Source organism: Urocitellus parryii, chromosome 11 (assembly GCF_045843805.1).
Source record: "Urocitellus parryii isolate mUroPar1 chromosome 11, mUroPar1.hap1, whole genome shotgun sequence".
Lineage (NCBI taxonomy): Eukaryota > Metazoa > Chordata > Mammalia > Rodentia > Sciuridae > Urocitellus > Urocitellus parryii.
Genome location: NC_135541.1, coordinates 11,876,350 through 11,888,816, shown reverse-complemented (window position 1 = coordinate 11,888,816; position 12,467 = coordinate 11,876,350). Strand labels below are relative to the sequence as shown.

The 12,467-nt window shown below is 49.5% G+C and overlaps 1 protein-coding gene across 2 annotated transcripts in view; it reads left to right on the top strand.

Moving 5' to 3' along the window:
• Capzb (capping actin protein of muscle Z-line subunit beta) overlaps positions 1–12,467 on the top strand; it is a 116,476-nt gene that overhangs the window by 41,669 nt on the left and 62,340 nt on the right. The gene's annotated exons all lie outside the window — the stretch shown is intronic.

Here is a 12,467-nt window from a genome sequence, read left to right as displayed (position 1 = left end):
GTGGAGCTCTGGAAGAACCTCTGCAGCCTTGCGCTCTCAGGCCCTTAAAAACACAACACTGGCCATGCAGTGACAAGAGCGGAACGCTGTCTCCAGGGTGGGCAGCAGGCCAGGGGGCTTTATCTCAAAATGTGAGATTACGTATGCTTTTCTCTTTTCTTCTTCCTCCCTGTGGACTTCACAGGTAAAATATACAGAGCAACGTCTTGAGTCCCAGGAGTGTGCTAGGTGCTAGGTAGGAATTACCCCTACTCAATCTTTAAAATACCAGTACAGTTTATGTGCCATTAGGACCCTCATTTTACAGATGGAGAAACCTGAGGCTGAATTTAGTGACTTGTCCGAGGTCCCACGTGAGGTCAGGTGGTGGGTCAGGATCCACGTGCAGATGGTCTCATACCTGCACCCTCACCTGCGGTCAGCTGCGGGGATGAGGAGGCTGAACAGCCAGCTGCTCTTCTCTGGAGACTGTACAACAAAGAACTGGCAGCAGCTCTTGGGACAGGAGTGGAGCGTGGTGGCAGCACCATGCTGTAGAGAGGGATCAGGCACAGAGGCTTTGGGGGTAGGAACAATTGCCTTTGAATCCCAGCTCCATCATGCTCCATGCCTGTTTCCACAGCTGAGACTTATACCAGCACCCCAGGGCCTTACACATGCTAGGCAGTGCTCTGCCCCTGAGCTCCATGCCCACCCCTAGGATCTTTTTATTTTTAGATTAAACATGGGACTCGGGGTGCGGCTCAGTGGTAAGTGAATGCTTAGCAGGTGAGAGGCCCTGGACTGGATGCCCAGCACCAAACAAACAAAGATTAAATGTGACATGGGCATGTAAAAAGCACTTAGGGACAGTGACTTTAAAATTTTGAGCTGGTATTTCTCACGACCCTTCCTCAGCCGTGCAGCACCTGCCCAGCGAAAGCTGTCAGCAGTGGCCATGTGTATGCTGTCATTGCAGGGTCTGCCGCAGAGGGGAGTGAGACCTGGCGGCCATCTGCTGACCAGGGCCGGGTGCAGTCCCTGGTTATCAGAAAGCTCTTTGGGGGCTGGCACCTGTCTGTCACATCCCTTTCTTTAGTTCTCTCTGCTCACTGAGGATGTTAGTGTCCTTGCCTGGCCAACCTTCTTGAGACGTGGCACACAGCCATCAGCTGAGGATAGGAGGGAAGCACGTTCTGAGCTTCTGGAAACATGTCTAGTGGGCAGGACAGTCCCCAACTTGATGGAGGAGTAAATTTCCGCTTGGAAAGATGACTTCTGTCTAGCCAGAGAGAACCCAAAGGAATGCCTCGACTCCTTGGATTTTTAGGCCTCTTTCATGGCTCCCCACTTGGACGCCTTCAAGTCATGTCCACTATTATCAAAGGGTGGAGGGAATTTTAGTTCTGTGCAGGAATGTTGAGCGCCTGTGCCCTCTGCAACACAGCTCTGGGTGAGGAGATGTTTAAGAGGGTGCTTTTTATTGAGCACTTAGATTGCTTTAGGAACTCTGCTAGTTTCTTTACATGCTTATGATTATGATTATTCCCAGTAAACAGGTGAAGGAGTTAAGGCTCAGGAAGGTGAGACTGCCTGCTAAGATATGGCAGGTGCAGGTTGGAAACCTTCATGTTTTAATTTCAGGGACCTTTCTGCCAGTCAACAGCCTGTAAAGTGTTCTGTCTTAGGTCTTAAGAATACAAGCCAAGAGTTGTCTTTTTTCTTTTTTTTTTTTTTTTGGCATCTGCCTGGCAGGGCCTGATGATAACTGATAGAAGGGAGCATTGTGACAGGTCTTGGATCAAGCTTGCAGATGTACTACAGATTGGTAAAATGTTGCATTGTACGTTTCTGTCACCAGGTATGCTAAGGCTTTGGTGACATATCTGAGGGTGTTTGGGGTGCACTCTCTGCTGTATCTTGCTGTGAGCATCTATGGTTGACAATGTTGTGTGGCATCAGGATAGAGTTGCCCTTGAGCTGAAAGGGGCAGCAGACAGGGATGCGCAGAGGCTGGTGAGGTTTTCATATTTATTCACACATAGCATCTGAAATAGAACCCAGGAACCCAGGAAAGAAATAGCCAAGTGCAGGGATGCCATTGGCTAGGAGGAGTCTAATGATCTAGAGCACAGGGACAGCTGTGGTTGTCCTGAATATTTAACTGAATATTTCAAAATATCCAGTGGAAAGGATTTTGAATATTCCCAACATGAAGAAATTTTATCTCTATCTTATATATATAGTGACAGATATGCCAGTTACCCTTATTTGATTATTGTACTTTTTATACATGTATTGCAATGTCACACTGTACCCTATAAACATGTACAATTACTGTGTTCCAATTAAAAATCGAAAGGTATTTTAAAAGAACAAAACTGGGCATGGTGGCCCACGTTTTATAAATTCAGCAACTCAAGAGGCAAAGAAGGCAGGGGATCCCATGTTGGGGGTCAACCTGGGCAACTTGGCGAGACCCTGACTCCGAATGAACCACCCCTGGGGTTCAACCCCCAGCACAACAAAAGAACAGAGAAAGCAGAACTCACTGCGTGCTTCATAAGCACCTGTGCTTTTCCTCAGGCCCCCCTGTGGGTGTACTGCGGAAGCATCCTGGCCTCTTTCAGATGAAATACTTGGTTTGATGGAGGCTTAACTCCCCCCCCCCCACAAATCTTTCAAGTCTTGCTCTTTTTCATCAAGACTTATCCTGTGTGCTGTTTGCTGGCGGACCCCTGTCTCCCCACCTCTGGACGCCATGCACAGTGCTTTGGTGGAGGGAACCCATGCCCAGGTGTTGCAGATTGCATCGTGGCCATTTGGCAAACTGGGAGAAAGTTCGTGTGGGTTGGCTGCTCCTGCTATGTAAAAAGTTAATTCTCTTGGCCAATGAACGCGTGGATGACATTTTCCCAAACTTTTAGAAGATCGTTACTTAGAATATAGGGACACTTTGTTCTAATTGTCTTCAAATTTTGAGAAAGGCTTCTTGAGTTTCTTGTGCCATTGAGGTGGACTTGGACAGCACGTATGGCACCCTTGAAGACATCTTGGGATTGCCCCTAATTATGTGTCTAACTGCCAGTTGACAAAGTGGAGGGATTAGTTGCTTGTTACATGAAACCAGCCAGGATTGCTGCAGGGGCAGCAGCTGTGGACATCTGTGAAACATCAGTGATCAGACCATAGGTGATGGTGCCTTGCAGATCTTCTAAAGGGGTCCACGAAACCATCACTTAAGAGAAACTGTGGGAAAAGGCTTTAGTATTTTTGAGAAATCCACCTATAAGTGGTAATGCTCGTGAGGACAGAGTCTGTAATTCAAGTGACAGATTTTAGAATTTGGTGGCAGAAGGAATTGCCCATAATTTACCCAGCCAGGGAGGAGACACACACTATGCCCCTATTGATTTTTGTGGCTAAGCAGGTTGTTCCCAAAAAGGAATTAGAAATTAGTTTCATTGTAGTTTAGGGTGTTTTATAGTCTCTGGAGGATGTTTGGGTATGGAGGCCAGCCTGTATCTTTCAGTGCTGTGGCTCTGGGCCAAGTTGCCTAACATTCCTGAGCTCAGTTTGCCTACTTCTGAAACTGGGGTTAGTGGCCATGTGAAGCAGCTGTTGTTTGGCTCTCCTGCAGCCCATGTGGTGCAGGGCCTGGTCCTCAGTGGGCCCTTAGCAGATGTTAGTTTCTTTCCCTTTGTCTCCTGAAATGGGTTTGCATTTTAGATACTTGGTATTCTTGGGGTGGGGGAGGGGGGCGGGGTGGGGGGGAGGCAGGGAGGGCACATTCTACCACCCAAGTACATCTCTAGCCCTTTTTATTTTGAAACTGCAGAGTTGTTCAGGCTGACCTTGAATTTGAATTTGTAATCTCCTGTCTCAGTACTCCCTGCCTGGTAGCTGGGATTATGAGCATGTGCTACTCCCCCACACACTGTGATTGAACCCAGGGGTGCTTTACCACTGAACCTACATCCCTAGTACTTTTTATTTTTATTTGAAGATAGGGTCTCACTAAGTTGCTGAGGCTGGCCTTAAACTTGTGACCTTCTTTCTTCAACCTCTGGAGTAGCTGGGATTAGAGGTATGCACCACCATGCCCAGCCCTTGCTTGGTATTATTAATCAGTGAAGGAGCAAATGATTTGAAAAATAAAATGATCTGGATTAGTGATGCGTGTCTGTGTATGTGTGTGTGCACATGCACACCTGTGCACACAAGTTAGGCAAGAGTTACCCTCAAGCTGCCTACACAATTAAGATAACTTAATATTGTGATTGCTAATTCTCACAATGTAGAATTGTATTCAAGATAGTATTTTTACAAAGCAAACATTGCAGCATTTTAAAATTTCTACTTAGGAAAGCAGTAAAGTATGTAACAAAGGGTTTGTGTTCTGGTCCCGGTCCATTTGCTGTGTAGTTATGTGACAAGTCTAATTTTAGAGTTGTGGATAAGTCTGGGCCTCAGATTTCCTCATTTAGCTGGTTTTAAGATCCCCTTCAGGGGCTGGGGATGTGGCTCAAGCGGTAGCGCGCTCGCCTGGCATGCGTTCGGCCCGGGTTCGATCCTCAGCACCACATACCAACAAAGATGTTGTGTCCGCCGAGAACTAAAAAATAAATATTAAAAATTCAAAAAAAAAAATTAAAAAAAAAAAAAAAGATCCCCTTCAGTGTGACATTTCTGTCTCGAGGCTGGACAGGAGAACATACTCTGCTCAAACCCGAGAGCGGTGCAGAGTGGTCTGCAGAGCAATCCACAGGGAACGCTGGCCAGCGTGTTTCTCTGCATTGCCTTGGGTGGGTCCCGGCCACAGAAAGCAGGCAGCATTGCCTGTAGGTGGACGCTGGCTGGGAGCTGAGTTCCAGAGCACAGAGTGGCCAGCAGGCTCTTTGAGGTGCTAGTGGAGATGGGTGGCTGCTAGCTGCAGGTTGGCAGTGGACAGAGGTGGATTGGGGGTGGCGGGAGGGCACCTGCCTCCAGGGAGGTGAAATAGTCACCAAAATAAGCTTGTGCCTGCTGAGCGCTGACCATGGTCAGTGAAGAGACGCCGGCGCAGCCATCCCGCCTTTCTGAGATATTGGCCATTCCACCGGGCTCATGGGCCAACTCTGATCTCGGCAGAGAAGCTGCCTGTACCCTGCAGTTGGAGATCTGGAGTTGTCAACAGAAGCCCCTCTCTAGCTCTGGCTGGGGCTCATTTCGGATGTGTCATTTCCTGAAGGGATGCGGAAAGGGAAGACCCTCAGAACAGATACGCTGGGGAGAGGCACATGGAAGCTCCTGGCTGGGTGGTGTCGAGGCCACTTGGACATTCTCCTGGGACTATTCACTTTGTCTAGTTTTGATGGCCTCAGTGGGTTGGGGACATACGGAGAAGGCTCAGTGGGGGAACTATTCCTGGTCGTGTCCTAGGCTGGGAAAGTGGATGAAGAGTTTCAGAAAGCAGCTGAATGGAGGGATCCCTGGAGCATAGAAGATCCAGGGGACAAAGACCTTCCGTGGATGAATAAGGAGTTGCCTGGCTCTTGCTGGTCTTCTGTCCCTCTTCTCACGTTGGCTTGGGGGGCCTGGGTCCTGTACTCTGTGGCCCTCAGGGCGGGGGATGGTGTCGGGGGGTGCTGTGGAAGGCTGCCCTCCTTTGCTTAAAGACGGTTGAAATAACACCCGCCTACCTTTCTAGAGACTGCGGCAGCCTGAACAGAAAACCTGTGTCAGGTGGGGAAATCACGGAGCAGCGGGCCTCCAAGCACCCAAAGAATGTTATATAACAGGCCAGGCAGGAAAGCCATGTGCTGTTGCTCTGGGAGAGTCCTGCTACACGGAGAGGATGTGCTGTGAGGGCATTGCAGGCCAGGCATCGGTCCCCATTGTCAAGAAAGCTGAGGCTGCAAGGGACCAAGTGGTGACCTCCTCACTTCCACCTTGTAGGCTATATGTGAAAGGAGGAATTATTATTATACTGTGTCTTAGAGTCTTAGATTGCTTTGAGATAAGGATGAAAAATTGTGTGCCTGCACACCAGTCTGAGTATTGGGTCCAGGTACTCAGAGACTGGCTGGCGAGTCTGGGCCCCAGGTCATGCCCTGTTTTCTTCCTGTCTCAGTGTTCTTGTTGCAGCAGGAATGGTCTCCCAGCTTTCTGGCCTGCCAGTCCAGAGCAGGTTAGAAGCATCATGTTAGGTGAGGAAGTGTAGCTCACAAGGCCTGGCAGAAGAAGCAGAAAAAGATTTAAAACCAGAGGTCTGTTCTGGGAGTGGCCGCTCCAGTGGTGCTTTTGGGCCGAGGAGAAATGGTTTCATTGTGTCTGGGCTTAAAGAGACTGCTCTTTTAGAATTAAAGAAAAGTTAGTACTTTGGTTATCTAGAGAAGCCATTGGCCAGAACTCCATCTTCCATGGTCGGGGGAACTGGTTGTCCAGGTGTAGAAGGAGCGTGGCATAGTTGTCCTTTCCTGCTGTTTTCTGGCTTTCATATCCCTTGAGCCATCTGCTCATTGCAGGCAAGAACAGGGTCTGCTGACCAGCAGCTGTGCCTGCCTGGCACCCTCCCAGTTGCTGGGTGGGTGAATCCAGCGGGGAGATGGCAGGGCGGTGCTCGGAACCCCATCACCCAGGCACAGGATCAGAAGCTCTTCTTGCTGGGTCTGTGACCTTCAATTCTTTCTGTACACCTGTTACTCATCATAAGAGGGGGGGCAGGACTGAGATGAACTTGAATGGTCCATCCAGGCCTCGTTTTTGTGATCCTGACAAGATTTTTTTAAAGAGAGAATTATGAAGCAGTTGTCGTTTGGGGATCCAAATGACATTGACACAACCATTATGGCTGTCGCTTTAAATGGCCCATTTCTTCCCCCAAGTGAGGCCGCAGCTTGTTTCCTGCATACCTGGTTGGTGGATCATTCACCTCCTGGGCCTGTCCTTGTCCGCGTGGGCACAGACAGGCCTAGCAGGAAGTACTTATGTTGTCTGGTTTCTCTTCTAACTTCAGTGGTAAAGAATGACGTTGACCCAAGCTCTGTGACAGAGAAGACCCTGCCAGGTTCAGGGAGGCTCTGGAACTGTGACTTTGACCGGCTGGAGGATTCCCATGGGAACGAAAGTCATCTGGAGGGTGCAGGCACTTGTGCCCCTGCCACTGTCTTTGCTGTGCCCTCCCAGAGGGCGCTCAGTCGAGGGGTGGACTTTTTCTTTTTATTAATATAAATTGGGTAGTTTTCTGGAATGGCCTAAAGAGGAGTTGTGGCTGGGCTTGTCCTCACATCTTTCCCCAAATAGCCCTCAGCACAAATTGTTCCCAAGCCACAGGCAGAAAACAGATTGGCTTTTTAACAATAACTCATTCGGGTCCCAGATGATACGAGACAAGCCGAGGCTGAGCTAGACTCCCCGAGTTTGTGGTAAGGCAGCCCCGGCTCCAGCAGAGTTTACCTTCCTGCTGTCTGTGGAGCGAGTATTTGCTAAGCCTCTTGGGAATGTAAACCTTCAGAGGCCTCAGCGAACCTCAGCACAGACTGCAGGCCCCGAGCCTCAGAGCATTGCAGGGTTGTTTATGTATGGACCCCGCCTTGGAGTTCAGATCTGCCCTGACCAGTCCTGGGGCAGGCCAGGCAGGGCTCCTGCTGGGAAATATTAGCATTCTGAGTTGCTGTCCTTGTTGTTTTAAAAGGATAGACAAGAACCACATGCACCCTGAGAAGGCCCCCCTTCGGCAGGTGGCCCCAGCTAGGAATCCGTTCTGGCCCTCCCCTCTCTGGGAAGAATCACTCCTCTCCATTCTGCCCCCTAGATTGCCCCTGCACCCTTCCAGCCAGAGGCTCCCGTGCTGGCCCTCCGGCTCCAGTCTCTTCTCTAGTTGAACTGCCTTCCCAAGGTTGCCACAGGAATCCTTCTGTGTCAGTCTCTGTTGCCATCTAATAGTCACCCCAAGACCTAGTGACCTCAAAGGACAGGGGTGGTTTTATTGCTTCCATTAGTTCCCATGCTTCCACCCTCCGCAGTGTACTCCTCCCATCTCTCTCTCCCTCTGCCCCAGTGAGTGGTATGCTCTGACCAGGTGCCCTGCGTCCTGAAAAGGCCCCTGGCACTGCCTAAGGCACAGGGAGATGGTCCAGATCCTGTGCCTGCTCTTGAGAAAATCTCCTAGGCTTCCCTGTCCCCTCCCAGGGTGCCTGTACAGCAGTGCTCATCAGTATGCGATGGTGGGTCTACCCTATTACGTTGAGCTCATCGCGGCCTTGGGTGTGTTCACACCCACCTAGGAGCTGAATGGGGTTTACCTGCTGGTGGATTCTGTGTGGGATTTGTTGCATAGACCTGGGTTTGCTGTCTGTAGATGATCTGTAGCTTTGTCCGGTGTCTGAACTCTTCAGCAGATATTTTAGCCTGAAGCATTTTACTTAATTTTGTTCTGAAACATTGTTCTGGTCCATGTTAACTGTATTTTACTTGTCACAGGATGACTTAAGCAGTTTTGTGCTTTAAGTCATATGTAAACCAGCAAAAACAGAGCATTTCCACCTGTGTGCGCTCAAGAGGTTTAAGATGGGGAAACAGCCTTTCTCCCCTGCACATCCGCACATGGACTCACCCTCGAATTTTTTCCCTATTGACTGTGACCATATCAGAAGCTCTGGTACACCATAAGCTCCAGGGACTTCACGTTCCCCACTCGGCATCAAACACAGTGCTTGTTACCTAGGAAACATTCAACAATAATTATCGAATGACTAATTGAATGGGCGGAGATCCTGGAGGGTGAAGTGAAGTGGTCATTCCTATACTGTTTTTCAGCCCAGGGCACCAGTGGGAGGCAGAACTACAGGAGCAGTTGACATTTTGAAGAAGCTGTCCTGATTAAGGGGTGACAGTTTACAAGATAAATAGGAAGCTGGTTAGGAGGAGTGACCACAAGGGGGACCCTAGGAAAATGGTTGCCAGGAGGAAGTGCAGATGTGACTCCCTGTTTCGGGGCCTCCACATCCTGTGATGTTCCACTTGACCACATCACACGGCCTGGTGACTGGTGATCATTTGCTGTTTTATGGCTGATCGGTTCCTGGAGGGTCAGGATGTGGCCTGAGTGTGGCACTGAACGCCTGGTTGCTGAATTGTCACCTAGTTGCTGGCCTGCAGGAGGTTGAGTCCAGAACGATGGTTTTGTTGAAGGGATGATGTTTTTAGCAGTGTGAGCCACTGCAGGGCGGGTGGCACCCAGTGGTGGGCACATTTGCACTCCCTACAAGATAGAGGGCATTGTCCATCTAGAAGGAACCTTAGAGGCCATTGAGTCCAAGTCCCATGTCACACTGTTAAATGAAGCCCAAATCACAGACATCTAGTGACAGGAAAGACCTCCACCCTGGACTTACACTAAATCCTGCCCTCACTTGGTCTTGTTTGTATTTTGAAAAACATTTAGATCTCTGATGATGACGTAGGAACCTACTGGGGTAAGTTTTAAGCATCATGATATAATGAGTACCTTGATTTTACCGTTCCATGTAAGACCCGGGCAGAGCAACCTTTGTCTTCCCCTGGTGGTTTCCCTGGTAACTTCTCGCTCTTCTGAATTTTTTATTTATCATTCCTTCCACTTAACAAGAAGCAAGCTCTGCTCTGTCAGTTGAAAGTGCACGTGTCCATCTAAATAACAGAGATCACCGTCGTTTGTTTCTGAGCCTCGTAAGAGTGGTGGCATCCCAGGTAGTCTTCCCGAACTCTTGTCACCGTCCCGTCTCCAGGCTCGCCCGTGCCATTGTGTGTGCTGTAGATCAGCCGTGTTTTCTCCATGCTGTTTCCCGTTAGGACCCCGTAGGGTATGAGATGACTCCCGAGCAAGGCTGCAGTTGACTCTAATTTTAACTTTTTACAAGCTGCCACTAAGCCTTCCCATGTTGCTTCACTTATGGGAAGCATTTAGTCATTTCCTAATTTAATGATAGTTAAACATCCTTAGCCCTAGAAATTTGTTGTGAAACATTTCCAATTAAGATTAATTGGGATGAGTACAAAACATGAGCTCAATGGCCCTGGGAGTGTTTAGTGCTGCCAGCGAGGCACAGCCAGACCGCCTGGAAGGAAGCCCTCCTGCACCGGCATCCTCGAGTGGGGGCCTATTGGCGTGGAGGCTCGGGGTGTGAGGCGGGGACCCCCAGAGAGGCGATTAAAATCATGTTCCTCTGGCACTGACCCTCTCTGGTCAAGATGTGGCTTCTCCCTTTCTGAAGAACACTGCTAAACTTCCAATTGCTCCCTCCCGAATCCCAGCATGTTCTGGATTACAGTTTCAAGTTAGCTGGGCTTGCCTCTAAGTTTGCCTTGGAGTTCAGAGGAAGATTGTTAAGATCTGCTTATTTTCCAAAAACCAGAAGTTTTTAGGTCTTATGAGTGGTATATGAATTAGAACTGTTATAAAAGGTTTCTCTCATGTGCTGGACGAGTTTTTTTTTTTTTTTTTTTTTTTTTTTTGACCAGATTCTAGGAACCAGAAGCCCCTGACACTCCAAAAAAGAAACTGATTATTTTTGGAATAGGGTTTTTCAGCATTGACTCCTTTAACATTTAGGCCAGGGGAGTCTGTCCTTTGCATTGTTGGGTGTTGAGATCATCCCTGCCTCATTAAAAGGTGGCAGCTTCCCCTTCCCCAGTTGTGACAGTCAAAATGTCTCGCTAGTTGGCCCCACATCTCCTGGCAGCAGGTTGGCTAGAGGGGTGTGTGCGTAGGAAGAATCATCCCCGAGTGGGAAGGGCTGGTTTATAGCTTTTAGTGAGTTCCGCTTGACTTGAAAACTTGGGGTTTTCATTCTTGCACAGGCAAGAGAACGTACAGCCTTTTGTGGAGTTTGACTACCTAACTCTAGTTCAAGGCCACAGGAGAGGTCAGGCAGGGTAGGGTTGAGTGTATATTGGGAATATTTAAAGTACTTACTTTTAAAAGTATTTTTAGCTCTTTAAAACCTGTATGTATATTTACATATGGTCCCCAGTCGTGGACCACATCCTATGATGTTTGATACTTTCCACATGAATTATCCAAGTCACTGTAACACTCCATGAGAGAGTTATCCATGGGATTGCCCCCGACCTATGGGTGGAGGCTGGCAGAAGCTTGCCCCAGGTCGCGGGGTGATAAGTGCAGCCCTGGGAAGTGCTTTCTCTAGGGACAGGCCAGCTTACTTGTGTCTCCCTAGACATGGTATTAAGATTTCTTTCTGAGCCACCCCATGCCTCATGGCCTCAGCTGACACCTGCTGGCATAGGGCCGCATTAGGGCGAGCCGGTGGCAGGGTTTCTAGCCTGGGGTTGTTTGAGGTTTTGCAGGGTAGCCAGATTGTTGCATGTCCTAGAATAAAGTGTCGCTGATAATCACCTTGAGCAAGGGACAGGCCTTAATTTTGACCATCCTGATACACAAGCCATGTGAACATGTGAAAATGGATTGTGTCTGCCATGGATATAAAACAGGGCCTGCCCCACGGCCTGCTGAGGGTTAATAGGCCTTGGTGTCTGTCGTACAGCCAAACATGGCATTTTGAGGATTACTTTGTATATTTTATGAGACTCTTAGTTTATTGATTTAGGGCTTTCAAAAGTCCTGAAATTAGTCTGAGCAGTGCAGGCTTCAGATACAGGTCAGATGGTGCCTCTCTGGTGGCAGTGTCAGGGACTCTACCTGCCTTGCTTGCAGTCAGGGGTCTTTGCGTTATTCACCTGGCCCTTCTTCCTGCTCCTCCTAGAATCTGGCCTCTTGTGCTGCAGTGCCAGCCATCCTCACCCGCCCGCCACCCTGCCTTCACTGTGCACTTTGCCATCTGCCCCCCTTCAGGCCCCGCCCACCTGCCTTCTCTTCCCTTATCGTTTGGTGTATGTTTATGGTGACTGGCACCTCGTGGCGCCCCATAAGTCTTCACAGCAGCAGTATTAGGAGAGGCGCCCAGGGAGTGGGAGCACTGCCCATCTCCTGTCCCACAGCTCACAGTGCTTGTGCCCTCGGCGGGGGAGCGTGAGCTCTTCCTGGAGCTTGCTTCAGGTCTACTCCAGTGCACACAGGACCTGAGAGGACTGGCTGAGTTTCAGTTGGGAGAATGAAGCACTTTGACTCTCTCTGTGCCTCTTGCCACTCACTGATTCCTCACCTAGTTTCTCCCCTGACCCGGCTACGGTACCTGCCACTCATATCTGGGTTACAGGCAGGGGGACCCTAGCCTGCAGCCTGCCCTGCTCTCCACAGAACCAGCTGGGAGCTGACGCATCTGCAGCTGCCAGGTCTGCCGAGTTGTTGGAGAGCCCTTGGGGGCTCTGCACTGGAAGGGGGTGACACCCTGTGCAGTGTCTCCTCTAGCCTGCAGGCCTAGGAGGGCCAGGCCACTGTGGGACTCTCTGGGACTTAGAACTCCCCCAAGCAAGCAGCAACTGCAAGAATGGGTTTTGGAACGAGTTTTTGATATTGACAAAAATTACTTAGTGCTTCTCTTTTCCTT